At 25.3% G+C, this 3178-nt stretch overlaps 1 protein-coding gene across 6 annotated transcripts in view; it reads left to right on the top strand.

The window, feature by feature from the left end:
- Positions 1-2260: 2260 nt before the first annotated feature.
- Positions 2261-3178, top strand: part of LOC105840126 (transient receptor potential cation channel protein painless) — a 13959-nt gene continuing 13041 nt past the window's right edge. For 2 of the 6 annotated variants that reach the window (XM_036293600.1, XM_036293597.1), the window contains exon 1: positions 2261-2577. The gene's annotated coding sequence lies outside the window, so the exon portion shown is untranslated. Of the gene's footprint in view, positions 2884-3178 lie in introns of all 6 variants that reach the window. The other 4 variants (XM_036293598.1, XM_036293595.1, XM_036293593.1 and 1 more) reach the window with 3 other exon arrangements.

Here is a 3178-nt window from a genome sequence, read left to right as displayed (position 1 = left end):
CAAGATATCACGGCATGTACCTGTTTCCCGGATTTACGTTCCCCACCTTTCGCGGTTTGCAACTTGATTGGGAGAATATGAAACGCAGGCGCCTGCCTCGCGTGCGGAACTAAAGTATAAATAAATCTTGTGAATGATATAGACCGGAATTCATAGTCGAAATCTTATTTCAAGATCGTCTCAAGCACTATCTTAAGATACTAACACAGTTTTGTGATTGGTTGATGACATCTTAAGATAGTACTTAAGACGATCTTAAATCTAAGACCCGACTATGAATACCGGCCATAGAGTAAGGATGCTTAATATGAGACAGGTACCTAATATGAGACACTGAATTATTTTACAAATACGATCATTTTTTTAAAATAAATGTTAGCGTCTTTTACGTTAGTAATTGATAATTAAAATCTTATGTAAATTGCAATCGCATAACGCGTGTATAATCATATATACAAAGATTTTAACATATTAGTATTCTCAATAAAGTTTTTCAATGTCCTACGCTTAAAAGCATAAATAATATAATTTATTATAATTTGATAATTTAAAAGAGAGGGAGGCGGTTTGACATTTATTTTTATTATAAAGTATATACATATAGAATAATATAGAGAAACTCTGAACAAATTTTATACCCTTTACTGGAAAGCATAATTTTCAGTTTTAAATTTAATAAATTAATTTTTTTGCTAGAATCTAAAGTTTTTATTTTTTTGTTACTTATTTTTTATTTTTTAATGTTTTATTGATAAAAACTGTTTGTGATTTATTACATTTACGTAATTATAATAAATAAAAAATTTCAATTAAAAAGGTTCTTTTTATATTTCTTAATATGAGATCATCTATTATATATATTAAAAAAGAACAGATTATTTTGTATTAAGACATCTTTTTCAAAACAGTCAAATATTTTAAGTCTGAGACATTATCATAGCAAATAAAATACACATTTGAGTTGTTAATACATTTTAACGAAAGAATCTAAATGTACCAGCTATAAAACTACGTAAGTATTAAGTTAAATTACTATTTAAGAAAATAGTTATTAAATTCTTTTATATAAATAGAGTAATAAATACATATTCTAATAAAAACCATATCAATTAAAAGTGTTTTTAATTGTTTATAACTGTTTCATAATATTTATATTTCTAAATGATATATATGTTATATTTCTATATAATATATATTTTTCTATTAAACCAGCACTGGAATAGTATATTGTGTAACAAGTTAGCTATTGTCCGAGTACGGAGAGTGCGAGAAGTGCCTATTTCGTGCACTTGTTACATAATATATCATTAAATTTTTGCAATAAAATTTTTTTTACCTTTCTATTTTCTTTAAAAATAAAAGAATTAATACATATATAATGTAAAAACAATAACAAAAACGGAAATAATATCTTGATGTAGCATATTTTAAAAATGTCATAATATATTGTCACTTCTATCAGTTCCTTCTCTTTCTCTCTCTCTCTCTCCCTTTCTATTTTTTATTACTAAAATATTATTATTCTTATTTTTGACATATAGGCAATATCTTAAATCCACTATTTTTAATTTCAATTTTATGATAATTGATTTGGAATTAACATTTCTTAAAAACCAATAGAACCATATTAAACTTATACTAGTTCATATTATATTTTGGTAATTGATAATAAATCTTAGCTAGGTTTGTGAATAAATACAAACTTATAAGATACTTAAAACAAATGTAATATGTATTTAAATAAAATATGTATTTTTTGTGTGTGATTTTTATCTGTATTGTCCATTATGGCGTGAGCTCCTAAATTTAGCTGACTTTTTACCGAACGTCAAAACTTTGTGAGAGACCTTAACGAAGCCAAGGATGGAGATTGGGTACATCAGCGTGCGTAGGTTGCGAAATCGCGTATGACCAATAATGGAGATGAAAGAATTATTTTCTTATATTGGTAAAAAAATTGTAATAAAATTAAAAAAAATTTTTTGATAATTTATAATAAAATTTTGATAAAAACTTTAAAAATTTATATTTATTTGAAAACATTTTGATTTAATTTTATTTTATTCAAAATTTATTAGTTTTAATAAAATAATTTGTCATTACAAAGCATCTACAAAAAAATATTTTAAAATAATTAATAAATAAAATTGTAAATAAAAATTTTATTTAGCGCTATTGTGACTAAAAATAATATTTCCTTCTTTGTCTAATTAATTACAATAATTAAAAATAAAACTAATAAATAACGCTAATAATTGCATTTTTAAGAAAAATAAAAGTTTATTGAAATTGTATGAAATTTTCAATTTCTCTCACAATTTATATCGCATTTGCGTGACAATATCTTTTTTTTTGTTTTGATTCGCAATCCATGAAATTAAAAAATTTTTCATATAACAAATAACTTGTAAGAGAACCGGTTCAGGATTATATGCTGGTGTGAAAAGAGTCACTGTTGCTGACAGCGCAAGAAAGGAAGGGCAATTTGATTCCACTCCCTCTCTTTTCTCGATGATTGCATTACAGAACAGTCGACATAGTGACTCGTCGACGTTATGTACGACTAATAGACGTTAAGTATGAAAAATTCTTAGTCATACATTATTAATCCCAAGAGTGTCTGTCGCTAATCCATACGTAACGTATCTACGTGGCGATAGCAAAGTATGAATATATGTAATGCATATCGCGAGTGTAAAGTATTTAGTGAAGAGGACCTAGAATTCCTTTTAAAGATCATACAAAACTATAGTTTCATCTGCTTCATGTAGTGCGATGATTATTCAAGCAACGTTTCTCGTGGCATGATGCAAACGTGCTCTTTTTATATATTAAATATTGCATTAGTGTACAATAGTGTAACCGGGAGAAAACCTTAAATAGGTGTGTATATAGCACTGTCCAAATAAAAAAAGATTAGTATTAAATCAGCAATTATCTCATATGTAGCAAGAAATTTTGTTTAAAAAATTAAATTTTTTTCTTTAAAAGAAGAAGATAGTATGGTCATTCATTCGCATTTATATAATAACTTTATTAATAATTAATGTTTTAATTAAAAATTTAACACGAATGCGATTGTTTATCAAAGAATTCTTTAATATATTCTAGACTTGAAATGTAACATATTTATTACATCGAATATTATTTATAACAACATAACTATTACTGAATAATT

Source organism: Monomorium pharaonis, chromosome 11, assembly GCF_013373865.1.
Source record: "Monomorium pharaonis isolate MP-MQ-018 chromosome 11, ASM1337386v2, whole genome shotgun sequence".
Classification (NCBI taxonomy): domain Eukaryota; kingdom Metazoa; phylum Arthropoda; class Insecta; order Hymenoptera; family Formicidae; genus Monomorium; species Monomorium pharaonis.
The sequence above is the reverse complement of the archived record's forward strand: the minus strand, read 5'-3'. Positions and strand labels throughout refer to the sequence as shown.